Here is a 12,580-nt window from a genome sequence, read left to right as displayed (position 1 = left end):
CATGGTCATTGGATTGTGAAGGCATTTGAATGCAGTATTTGTAACCATTATTACACATGCCGTCTACAGCTGGATGTAGTGTAGCGTAGCACCATAAACGGCACTCAGTTCATACATTATATAAAATATCCTGAGAATGTTTTCATCAATGTGTTTTATTTTAATATACTGATTTTATTTTTAATTTGAAACAAATACAACATTTATTGTTAGGTACTACACCTTGGCTCTTTCATAATTGCCATTGTTGGGTATATTAACTTAACTATCGTATTAACTCTTTAATTATTGCTGAGGAGGATCATTCTGGTGTAAAGTTATCATAAGCATTTAATTTTACAAATGTGCTCAGTTGGAAGTTGTTACAAATTAATACTTTCTGGAATGTTTACTTAGCAAATAGTCACATAAAGAACATTTAAATTATCTCTGTTAAATGGAGAACTTTGAAGCAATCAATAGTTCAATTGCTATATTGTACACTGTTTATTACTGTCAGTGAAAAGGTAATATGAGTATAAAGCAGCTTGCGACTTTACGACCATTAATGCATGGAGAAAAATGTATCCTTAAGAATTAATGAGCAAATGCAGAAACTCCTTATCTTGACAGATTTTTACTTGCATTGCAGTGCTTAACTGTATAAGTTTTTGATCCATTTTATGAATCACCATTTTGTGTCACCCAAATATATGAATAGCTTGCAAATATTTGCATGTTCTAAACAGCAAGAAAAGTGTTAGCCTTAGCTTATGGTAGGCCTTTTATCTCAGAGTCAGAAGATAGTGGGTCAAGCTCCACTCCAGAATCTGAACATACAAGCTGACACTCCAGTACAGTATTGAGGAAATGCTGTAGTATTAGAGTTATTGCTTTTCAGTTGTGGCATCAAACCAAGGTCCTGCCTGTCTTCTCAGCTGGATGTAAAAGATTCCCCTGATACTATTCAACGGAGAGCAGGGAAATTCTGGCAATGTTCGCCGTGTTTATCTACCAATCAAAATCACAAAAATGTTGTCTGCTCAGTTATCTCATGGCTTCTCCATTCCCCTACATTACAGCAGAGACAACACATCAGAAATACTTCAATGGCAGTGAAGTGCTTTGAGATTTATGAGATCATTGAAGGCACTATATAAATGCATTTTGTTTTTAGTTTTTTTTAACTAGTAAACTCTACCTGCAGTCTTAAGATATTTCATATAGTAATATTGCAGCTTGATTAAATAATAATCTAGGCTGGATTTACAGTTGCAAGGCCTGCTGATCCTACCAGGTTGCTCATCAGTAGCAATTCTATTTAAATATTAATTGCAGATTAAAACAAGCAAAGTTATTAGCCAAGGTTAAACTATAAGCCTAGAAATTACTGTTGACATTACTCCTGATGCCTGTTCTTAGGTACATTAAATGGCAGTAACCTAAGGAATGGGGTACAGTGCACATTTAACTTGTCATTATCACTCACAAGAAACTTGCTCCTGACATAAAGTAACCTGCCAGCATTATAGTGTGGAATTCTGAGTATTTTTTAAAATCAAACTCTTGATCCTCAGCATAGTGGAAGAGAAGCAACCTTCAACTGTTCTAGGGCACTAAATGGATTTGGCAGTCAAGCCTCATTGAGAAACTAGCCTATTGTGACATATTTGAAGACTTGTTTGACCTTTAGGAAACAGTCGGATAGATTTTTACTTTTAGGAAACTGGCCTGTTGCCCATTCCAGCAGTGAAGTGGCCCCATTATTCTTAGGCTCTGACCTCATTTGCATTCTCCAGGCAAGCTACAGGATACCAAACAGGCATCCTGTGCTGGATTCAGCACAGGAAAACAGGCTGGTTCTGCCATAAGAACATGAATATAAGAAATAGAAGCAGGAGTAGACCATTTGGCCCCTTGAGCCTGCTCTGCCATTCAATAAGATCATTGCTGATCTGATTGTGGCCTTGACTGCACTTTCCTGCTGGCCCCCCATAAGCCTTTACTCCCTTGTAGGTCAATGAGCCAGCCTCCACTGCTCTCTGGGGAAGAGAATTCCAAAGATTAATGACCCTCTGAGAGAAGAAATTTTTCCTCATCTCCATCTTAAATGGGAGCCCCTTTATTTTTGAACTGTGCCTCCTAATTCTAGATTCTGCCATGAGGGAAATATCTTCTTAGCATCTACCCTATCAAGCCCCTCCGAATCTTATATGTTTCAATAAGATCACCTCTCATTGTTCAATGAGTATAGGCCCAACCTGCTCAACATTTCCTCATAAGACAACCCCTTCATCTCAGGAAGATAAATCACGCGGCCCTATTTATGTCATAGGTCCCCGATTTCCTCCCTGATTTCCATATTTAAAGGGGGAGTGCTTTGGACATCAGGTGGTAGGCCCTTTCAAAATTGTGCCAGCCTCATTGCCAATGTTAATGGACAAAATGCTATCGACCCCATTTTGAAGCCGTTACTACCACGTGTAGGCTGTCAAAATCGACCCATTTTGAGGACATTTCTGGTGCTTACTGTGACAAAGTGAAATCAGAAATGTACCACACAGATAAGGACTTATTGCACAATGTTCTCAAAGTAACATGTTATCAATGTTACAGGAATGAGACAGAATGCTGTTGTAACCTTCAAAAGGTTAAAGTTAGGAATTAGAACCAAGTTAATGGCCATCAAAGGTACACTGTATCAAGGTTTTTGTTAAGTGGAACTAGAATGCCAAATGCCCATTAAACCAAGGAACTGTTCCATTCCAAGATAACAACAGATGGTAAATCTTTCAGATTTGAAGAACCATAGAATCATAGACAGTTACAGCATAGATGGAAACCATGTGGCCCTGTGAGGATAATTTTCAACTTCAGTGCCTGGCCAATAACGTCTGCTTCAAATATTTTTCCAATTTTCCTTTAAATCTGTAAGTCTTGCTGCACTGCTTTAACAATAGCAGAGTGGGATGTCTACCTGCTGCCAAGATGTACCTTTAGCCCTGTCCAAATTTCCAGACTTGGGGCATTTGCATGAATCAAGTGGGTTACTGCAGTAGCTACTGCACAGCAGGAGCGCCCACTAGGTGCGGCATGGTAAATTGATGATTGAGCTCCCTAATGCTGTGGAATGCTTGCTGTACCAGGTAACGATGATCCTTTAGCTGAAAAACGTGGTCAATTTCCACAAAGGCCAGTATTGTTATGCAATTAGGTAATATAATAAAAAAAATCTTTCAAAATCTTGTTAGCTCCACTTCTACCTGAATATGGCTCTGGCATATTTAAAGAAAATTGGGAGCAATGGAGGTGAAACTGCTGAGATTTCTCTGTGATTATTTCACCTTGCCAATTTTGCAACCTTCAATGATGTAAGATTTTGAAATATTGATTGTTGTAATCAAAATTAATTTAATTCAAATGCAGAAAACGTTCAATATTGCAATGTCTCGCATTTGTCTGTGTATGATAATGTATCTATACAGCAGACCTCTCCTATTAATTACACTTACTGCAAAAGTACAGCTGATAGATCGAAATGTGCAAAAATAATTTGTCCAGCAATGCGGATATCCTATTTGAATAAAGTTATGGTTCGTTATGTTCAGCATCTGTTTTATACATGCTGCTTTGCTCATTGTAGATAAGTCAATAAATCAATTAAGCCCTCTATGCAGCAAAGGCTTCTGGGGAATAATTTACAGATCTGGAGAGTGGATCTGGCTGCATAACCATATAAGGCTTTAAATTGCAGACTTAGTAGACACGGACTATGTTGCATTATTAGTCAGATTTAGCTGAAATGAAAAATGATGCTGTATTCTAATTATCTTGTTCCTCTTTACTCCTTTTGCACATTAAAATTAATTTGGGCCAAGCAACAGTTCTCCATTGTCAGCATTAATTTGGCTCCAGGATTACATCTTGTCTGATTTAAATTCATTTTCGAGTCAATTTGTAATTGGTCCACCTCTCTGTCCTGTATATTTCAATTCAAACAAAGAAAGAGAACGATCTTGCATTTTAGCAATCTCTGGATCGTCTCAAAACATTTCACAGCCAAGAAACTATGTTTGAAGTTTAGTCACTATTGTTATGTAGGCAAACACGCCATCCAAATGTCTTTACACCAAGACCCCACCAACAGCAATGAGACAGCTTGAAAGGAGCATGAGGTGAAAAAAATTTCAGGGCAGTGTTGACTAATAGCTACTTGCAAAGCATTGGGGAGCAGGTTTTTCTGCAACAGGGTGCAGAGGTTAACCATAACCTGCCTGATATAGTGCAAGCTCCTCCTCTATTGCTGCTCAGAAATATCCATGAAAGTAAGTCTTAGTCTGTATGTGCTTGGGCTGTGTAAGACCTTCTATAAGTAGTCCCTCTCATCTCTTACCTTCTAATAGAGCAGCTGTAGCTTAACCTAATTTTTCAGACTGTGATTGATGCTGTTGTTGCTGCTGCTCCTCTTCCTCCAACTATTTATCCATCCAAGGAAGTGGAGCACAAACTAAAGGCCTGCTACCCGACCTGAACCTGACGGGACCCGATGACATGTATCAGGTTCGGGTCGGGTCGGGTCGGACTTCTAGGTCCGACATTCGGGCTCGTGTCAGGTTGGGCCGGATCGGACACGCTCTATCACCACCTCAGGTTAGTGACTCTAATGTTAATTTACTTTTTGGACTTTAAAGGCAGTTTTATTACAGTTATTTTAAGCTTATGCAGGTGAGGAACAAAGTGAAAACAGAAGATAGGTTAACTGATGGTCGGGTTGGGGGTGGGAAAAAAATGGAAGGACTTGGGCCGGGTCGGGCTCGGGGTCGGATGGGGTTCTGTCGGGCTCGGGTCGGGTCTCATTTGCAGACCCGAGCAGGCCTTTAGCACAAGCAGCATACATGATAATCAGTGAGTGCTTAATGAGGGTAGGTAAAGGAGAAAAAAAATCAGAAGGAAGCAAAGTGGAAGCTTAGAACTGCCATGTAAATGCATTATTCACAATGGCATGCAGATCCTAATGAATTAAGTGCCTCAGTGAACACCCTTTTAAATGAAGCATCCAGTCATGCCAGTCAGTTTGTGAAGCCAATCCATTAAATTTAATTTAGCGAGCTTGCCGCTGACTGGGTCTCTCAACCAGTTAAAATTGCAACAGGGTGCATTTGATGTCATCGGACCTCTATTTGAAATTATACAATCATAGAAATATAGAATGGTTACAGCACAGAAAGAGGCTATTCGGCCCATCATATCTATGCTGATTCGCTGCAAGCACAACTCACTTATATTCACTCCCCTGCCTTTTCTCATAGGCCTGCAATTTTTTTTCCCTTCAGATTATTGTCCAGTTCTTGTTGAAGGCTTTTATTGAATCTGCCTGCACCACAACATCAGGCAGTGCATTCCAGATTTGAACCACTCCTCATGTCACTGTGGCTTCTTTTGCCACCTACTTTAAATTGGTGTCCTGTGGTTCTGGATCCTTCAGCCACTGGGAACAGCTTCTTTCCATCCACTCTGTACGAACCCCTCTTGATTTTGAACACCTCTATCAAATCTCCTCTTAATCTTCTTTTCTCCAAGGAGAACAGCCCCAGCTTCTTCAACTTGGCCACGTAACTGAAGTTGCTCATCCCTGGAACAATTCTTGTGAATCTTTGCTGCACCCTCTCTAATGCCTTAAAATCCTTCTGAAAGTGTGGATGCAACAGAATAGTACCCTTTAATTTATATTGCCTCTCCTCCTTCTTCCTAACAAAATGAGTCACTGCATTAAATTTCATCTTGCCACTTGTTCACCAATTCCACCAGCCTGTCTACCAGACTGGCATCTACCTGGCAGTGTGGAAAATTGCCCCAGTATGTCCCGTACACAAAAAACAGGACAAATCCAATCTGTCCAATTACCGTCCTATCAGTCTACTCCCAATCATCAGCAAAGTGATGGAAGGGGTCATCGACAGTGCTATCAAGCAGCACTTGCTCAGCAATAACCTGCTCACTGATGCTCAGTTTGGGTTCTGCCAGTGCCACTCAGCTCTTGACCTCATCACAGCCTTAGTTTAAACATGGACGAAAGAGCTGAACCCCAGATGTGAGGTGAGAGTGGCTGCCCTTGACATCAAGGCAGCATTTGACCAAGTATGGCATCAAGGAGACCTAGCAAAACTGGAGTCAATGGGAATCAGGGGGAAAACTCTCTGCTGGCTGGAAGCATGTCTATCACAAAGGAAGATGATTGTGGTTGTTGGAGGTCAATCATTTCAGTCCCAGGACATCACTGCAGGAGACCCTCAGGGTAATATCCTAGGCCCAACTGTCTTCAGCTGCTTCATCAATGACCTTCACTCCATCATAAGGTCAGAAGTGGGGATGTTCACTAATGATTGCACAATGTTCAGTACCTTTTGCGCCTCCTCAGATACTGAAGCAGCCCGTGTCCAAATGCAGCAAGACCTGGACAACATCCAAGCTTGGGCTGATAAATGGCAAGTAACATTAGCACCACACAAGTGCCAGGCAATGACCATCTCAAACAAGAAATAATCTAACTATCTCCCATTGATGTTCAATGGCATTACGATCACTGAATCCCCTACTGTCAACAACCCTGGGGGTTACCATTGACCAGAAATTGAACTGGACTAGCCATGTAAATACTGTGGCTACAAAAGCAGGTCAGAGCCTGGGAATTCTGCAGCTAGTAACTCACCTTCTGACTCCCCAGTGTCTGTCCACCATCTACAAAGCACAAAGGAGTGTGCTGGAATACTCTCCACTTGCCTGGATGGGTGCGACTCCAACAACACTCAAGAAGCTTGACAATATCCAAGATAAAGCAGCCCGTTTGATTAGCACCTCACCCACCACCTTCAATATTCACTCCCTGCACCACCGACACACAGCGGCAGCAGTGTGTACCATCTACAAGATTCACTGCAGCAACTCATTAAGGCTCCTTCGACAGCATCTTCCAAACTCACGACCTCCACCATCTGGAAGGCCACAGGCAGCCGATGCATGGGAACACCACCACCTGCAACTTCCCCTCCAAGCCGCACACCATCCTGACTTGGAACTATATTGCCGTTCCTTCACTGTCGCTAGGTTAAAATCCTGGAACTTCCTTCCTAACAGCACTGTGGATGTACCTATACCCCAAGGTCTGCAGCAGTTCAAGAATGTGGCTCACCACCCCCTTCTCAAGGGCAATTAGGGATTGGCAATAAATGCTGTCCTAGCCACCGATGCCCACATCCCATGAATGAATTTTAAAAATGCCCTCTCGAAGTTTATCACTATCCTCCTCACAGTATACATAATTTTACTTCCAAGTTTTGTATCATCTGCAAATTTTGAAATTGTGAGTCCCAGCATTGACCCCTGAAGAATCCCACTATGTGCCTTCCTCCTGTCCGTAAAACAACTATTCACAACTATTCTCTATTTCCTGTCACTCAGCCGATTTCATGTCCATGCTGCTACTGTCCTTTTTATTCCATGGGCTCTAACATTGCTGACAAATGCCTTTTGGAAGTCCATGTACATCTTATCCAATGTCTTACCCTCAACAACCCCATCAAAAAACTCAAGCAAGTTAGTTAAATATGATTAGCCCTTAACAAATCCATGCTGGCTTTCCTTAATTAATCCACATTTGTCCAAATAACTATTAATTTTGTCCTGAATTATTGTTTCTAAAAGCTTTCCCAATACTGAGGTCTCAGGTCCCGGACTTGAATGCAACAGTATAAGCTGACACTCCAAAGTAGTACTTAGCGCATGCTGTCTTTCAGATGAGATAGTATATGGAGGCCTGTTAAGATCAGCAGGGCCTCCAACTCTGTGACTTTGCTGGGTTTTCCTTGTGCTATCATATGCCCTTCCTGCCTCCATGTTAATATCGGGGCCAACTGGTGTCTGAAATCCAAGACTCCAATTTTACGCCAACCCATCCAATGGGAATGGGATGGGTCAGCAGATAAAATTGGGAAAATTGGCTTACATTCCACGGTTTCCGATGAGTGTGTTTGACCTCAGAGAGTTGCGCAGTGAAAATGACATCCAGAAAGATTCCTGCAGAGGCAGGATGTGCTACCAACTAAGCCACACTGATACATCCTTGTGAGGGCTGTGGGGAGCACTCCTATTCCTCCTTGGCCACAAAGAGTGCCAAAAGGAGCCATTCTGTAGCACTTACCTTGGCCATTTGACACATTCCACCTCAGATGACAAAAGCCTTAGATTACAGGACGATATAGATGGGCTGGTAAGATGGGCAGAGCAGTGGCAAATGGAATTTAATCCTGAGAAGTGTGAGGTGATGCATTTTGGGAGGACTAAAACGGCAACGGAATATACAATGGATGGTAGGACCCTAGGAAGTACAGAGGGTCAGAGGTACCTTGGTGTACTTGTCCATAGATCACTGAAGGCAGCAGCACAGATAGATAATAAAAACAAGAAATGCTGGAATCACTCAGCAGGTCTGGCAGCATCTGTGGAAAGAGAAGCAGAGTTAACGTTTGAGGAATTTTTCTTTTTGTGGGATATGTCGAGCATTCTTTGTTCCAGTCCTACTCAGGCCCCCTCCCCGAACTCTTTTTCCGGTACATTGATGACTGTATCGGTGCCATTTCCTGCTCCCGCCCCGAACTGGAAAACTTTATCAACTTTGCCTCCAATTTCCACCCTTCTCTCACCTTTACATGGTCCATCTCTGACACGTCCCTTCCCTTCCTCGACTTCTCTGTCTCCATCTCTGGGGATAGGTTGTCTACTAATATCCATTATAAGCCCACCGACTCCCACAGCTACCTCGACTACACTTCTTCACACCCTACCTCCTGTAAGGACTCCATTCCATTCTCCCAGTTTCTCCGTCTCTGACGCATCTGCTCTGATGATGCTACCTTCCATGACGGTGCTTCTGATATGACCTCCTTTTTCCTCAACCGAGGATTTCCCCCCACTGTGGTTGACAGGGCCCTCAACCGTGTCCGGCCCATTCCCCGCACCTCTACCCTCACCCTTTCCCCTCCATCCCAGAACCGTGACAGGGTTCCCCTTGTCCTCACTTTTCACCCCACCAGCCTCCATATCCAAAGGATCATCCTCCGCCATTTCCGCCACCTCCAGCGTGATGCCACTACCAGTCGCATCTTCCCCTCCCTTCCCCTGTCAGCATTCCGAAGGGATCGTTCCCTCCGCGACACCCTGGTCCACTCCTCCATTACCCCCACCACCTTGTCCCCGTCCCATGGCACCTTCCCGTGCAATCGCAGGAGGTGTAATACCTGCCCATTTACCTCCTCTCTCCTCACTATCCCAGGCCCCAAACACTCCTTTCAGGTGAAGCAGCGATTTACTTGTACTTCTTTCAATGTAGTATACTGTATTCGCTGCTCACAGTGTGGTCTCCTCCACATTGGGGAGACCAAGCGCAGACTGGGTGACCGCTTTGCGGAACATCTCCGCTCAGTCCGCAAGCAGGACCCTGAGCTTCCGGTTGCCTGCTATTTCAACACTCCCCCCTGCTCTCATGCTCACATCTCTGTCCTGGGATTGCTGCAGTGTTCCAGTGAACATCAACACAAGCTCGAGGAACAGCATCTCATCTACCGATTTGGCACACTACAGCCTGCCGGACTGAACATTGAGTTCAATAATTTCAGAGCATGACAGCCCCCCACTTTACTTTCATTTTTAGTTATTTTTTCTTCCTTTTTTTTTACATTCTTTTTTACATTTTTTACAATCCTTTTTTTTGCATTTATTTCATTTCATCTTAGTTTGTTCAGTTTGCTTACCCACTGTTTTTTTTTCAGGTTTGCACTTGCTGCTGTTCAATATTCAGTGTATTAACACCTAATCTGTACTAATGCTTTGTCTTTCAACACACCATTAACATATTGTTTGCCTCTGCTCCGTGACCTGTTGGTCAGCTATGTGGCCTGGTCCAATCTAGACCTCCTTTGCTATCTCTTGCCCCACCCCCACCTCACTTGCTTATAACCTGTGACTTTTCTCATATTTGTCAGTTCCGATGAAGGGTCACTGACCCGAAACGTTAACTCTGCTTCTCTTTCCACAGATGCTGCCAGACCTGCTGAGTGGTTCCAGCATTTCTTGTTTTTATTTCAGATTTCCAGCATCCGCAGTATTTTGCTTTTAGCACAGATAGATAAGGTGGTTAGTAAGGCATATGGGATACCTGCCTTTATTAGCTGAGGCATCGAATATAAGAGCAGGGAAGTTATGATGGAGCTATATAAAATGCTAGTTAGGCCACAATTGGAGTACTGTGTACAGTTCTGGTCGCCACACTATTGGAAGGATGCGATTGCACTGGAGAGGTTGCAGAGGAGATTCAACAGGATGTTGCCTGGGCTGGAGCATTTCAGCTATGAAGAGAGATTGGATAGGCTAGTGTTGTTTTCCTTTAAGCAGAGAAGGCTGAAGGGGGACCTGATTGAGGTATGCAAAATTATGAGGGCATAGATAGGGTAGATAGGAAGAAACTTTTTCCCTTAGCAGAAGTGTTAATCACCAGGGGGTATAGATTTAAGGGATGGGGCAGGAGGTTTAGAGGAGATTTGAGGGCAGTTGGAATCTGGAACACACTGCCTGAAGGGGTGGTAGAGGCAGGAGCCCTCACAATATTTAAGAAGTATTTAGATGAGCACTTGATGTGCCATAGCATACAAGGCCAAGTGCGGGAAAATGGGATTAGAATAGATCGGTGATTGATGGCTGACACAGACACGATGGGCCTATTTCTGTGCTGTATAACTCCATGATCAACCGTTCCCACAATCTAGTTGGGAATTGGGTCGAAATTAGTGGTTCTCTTCAATTTTGTCTGTATACCTGACAATTTTGTTGGGCTTGTTTCTTCCCAAGTTCTCTGTCTATGTAGTATTCCTGTAGGAACTTGCTGCATTTCTCTTTCTCGCTCTTGTAGTCTTTGAGCGGCATGGTGGGCTGTGCTCTGTTGTGTGGGTTCCCTCCAGATTTAGCAGGCACTCTGGCAGAATCCACTCTCTGCAGTGCTCAGGTCAGGTTGGGGGACTCTCCCTCTGTCCTGGCTCCTGGATTCTTGTTGTTCAACTTCTTGAATGTCATAATATGAATGTCACTACAAGCTCTTCTACTTAAGAGTGAGAACTCCTGATTTATTTATTGATGCAGCACTGAAGCAGGCCCTTCGGTCCACCGAGTCTGTGCCGACCATTAACCACCCATTCATACTAACCCTATATCCCCCTACCTATACTAGGGGCAATTTATAATGGTCAATTTACTTATCAACCTGCAAGTCTTTGGCTGTGGGAGGAAACCGGAGCACCCGGCGAAAACCCATGCGGTCACAGGGAGAACTTGCAAACTCCGCACAAGCAGTACCCAGAATCGAACCCAGGTCCTTGGAGCTGTGAGGCTGCGGTGCTAACCACTGCGCCACTGTGTCGCTTAGGAAATACAGTGCTTATAATATCTGCTTTCCATTATGTTGAAGCGTTGCTTGTAACTTCCCCTTTATTTCAAGTACAACACCTCCTGGGCCATGTAACTGAGTTTCTGTTGGCTGCAAAAAGCGTGTGGATTGCCACAGCTCTTTATCTGACAGGACTGTCACACTTGCTCCTGTGTCCAGTTTAAAATTATTGATATGTCCATTGATATATATGTCTGCTCACCAAATTGTTTCAGATCGTTGATCTCAGCCAGAAAATATTTTGATTGGTCCACTGCAGGAGGTTGCGTAACTTCATTTACTTCTCTATTCTTAAGTCCTTTCCCTTTAGAGGTTCAGGTAGTTGAGATTTTATTTCAGCACATCTTACTGAAATGCCCATTTTTGGCAATAAAAACATTCTGGTCTATTGGCGGGACATTGTTCACGCCTATGGGAATTTTTTCAACCACAACGCTGGCAGGGTTTAAAGGCGTCTTTCGTTCTAACCCCGCCACTGCCGCCCCCTCGCCCCCCACACACACAATGTACCTTTTTTCCTGGTTCTTCTTGTTCATCTCTGTACCAAGGTCTTTTCTCACCTCGTATGATCGGTCTGTTATTGCTGTACCAATTGAATTAGGAATTACAAGCTTTTAAGACTTCATCAAATGTGGCTGATTTTTCATCAATACATTGTCTTGCTAGTATATTATCAGCTCCAGCACCAATTAAATATAATAATGTATGCACTTGCTCTGTTTTGGACCTGTTGTCCAATTTTGATGCAATTCTATACCTGAGGAACCTTTTCCTCCATAGTTCCCAGTTTTGAGTCTGATTAGACTTGTGACTTTTGAAACTCTCTGGCACTACCAAATTTTGATCCATTTTTAAAAATGTTATAGACTATTTAGAGTGTTCCCTTTCAGAAACTTTTTTCAAGCTAGCTTGTTTTGATGGAGTGTCACAGGTGCTTGACAGTGTTCCCTGTTTGTTTTTTTCAGGTTCTCTAGTAGGGACTTCCCCATTCTTTCAACAGTTCACTGAAATGTTTACATAGCTGCCTATTGGAATTGACAGAGCTGTTCGACAGATCGTTCCAGGTATTTTCCCCTTTGCTTTTTTTTTTAGCTCGGGTTTATTTACTTT

This window comes from Heterodontus francisci, chromosome 14, assembly GCF_036365525.1.
Source record: "Heterodontus francisci isolate sHetFra1 chromosome 14, sHetFra1.hap1, whole genome shotgun sequence".
NCBI lineage: Eukaryota > Metazoa > Chordata > Chondrichthyes > Heterodontiformes > Heterodontidae > Heterodontus > Heterodontus francisci.
Note: the sequence above shows the minus strand (reverse complement) of the source record.